We start from the raw sequence: 909 nt of genomic DNA, 5'->3' as shown, positions 1-909 counted from the left end.
AAAAGGGAATATTTAGAGGAGTGTATGAGTGGTTTGTCTGATAGACTAAGAACTACCTCATAGCAAATTAAACCAGAAAGCTGTAAACTTGGGCCAAATTCACTAAACCTCCTGCAATAATAGATTTCCTAAGTAAATGGTTTATAAATGATTTACCAAAAAAAGACAAGTAAAAAATTTATTGCAAATAATTTACAAGTGCTAGAATTTTGATGTGATTCCCTTGATTTTTTTATCTAGAGTCTATATACGACAAATCATATAAAACTATCATTGGGTACCATCTACATATTTTGTCAATGTCCCTTACACATAATTTTTTCCCTTTGAAAAAGTAATCCATATCTTTCACAAGATTATAGGAGTTATAAAATCCATCCTCTTTATCTTGTTACTGGCTACCAGGAATTTCTAGGTGCCAGCTTAATCACAACTAACATATTTGCTTCTGTAATCATATATTTTCAACTTCAAAAAAAACATTTTTTTTTCTCTATTCTGAAAGCCTTCTGGAAAAAAAAAAGAAGGTTGCTGTTGTGAGTGATACATGCCGGGCAACTTGATTGCTCTTAGTGCAGAATTGAAAACAAGAAATTTTGGAAATATAATTTTTTGGTGGTTGGATTGCTGGTTGTATTAGTCCATTCTCACACTGCCATAAACATCCAAAACTGGATAATTTATAAGAAAAGAGGTTTAATTAGCTTACAGTTCTGCAGGCTGTACAAGAGGCAAAGCAGCTTCTGTTCAGCTTCTGGGAAGATTTCCGGAATCTTACATTCATGGCAGAAGACAAAGGGGAAGCAGGCTCTTCTTACATGGCTGGAGCAGGAGCAAGACCAAGACAGTGGGGAGGTACTACACACTTTTAAACAACCAGATCTCATGACAACTCACTCACTATCATGA

The 909-nt window shown here is 34.7% G+C and overlaps 1 non-coding gene across 1 annotated transcript; it reads left to right on the top strand.

The window, feature by feature from the left end:
* Positions 1–520: 520 nt before the first annotated feature.
* On the top strand, positions 521–652 carry LOC116526410. The gene has a single exon (XR_004258147.1). It is a non-coding gene; the product is annotated as a U11 spliceosomal RNA (small nuclear RNA).
* Positions 653–909: the final 257 nt, after the last annotated feature.

The sequence above is a fragment of the Sapajus apella genome, unplaced genomic scaffold, assembly GCF_009761245.1.
Source record: "Sapajus apella isolate SASKATOON/1434 unplaced genomic scaffold, GSC_monkey_1.0 scaffold50, whole genome shotgun sequence".
Classification (NCBI taxonomy): domain Eukaryota; kingdom Metazoa; phylum Chordata; class Mammalia; order Primates; family Cebidae; genus Sapajus; species Sapajus apella.
This window is presented reverse-complemented; position numbering and strand designations above follow the sequence as displayed.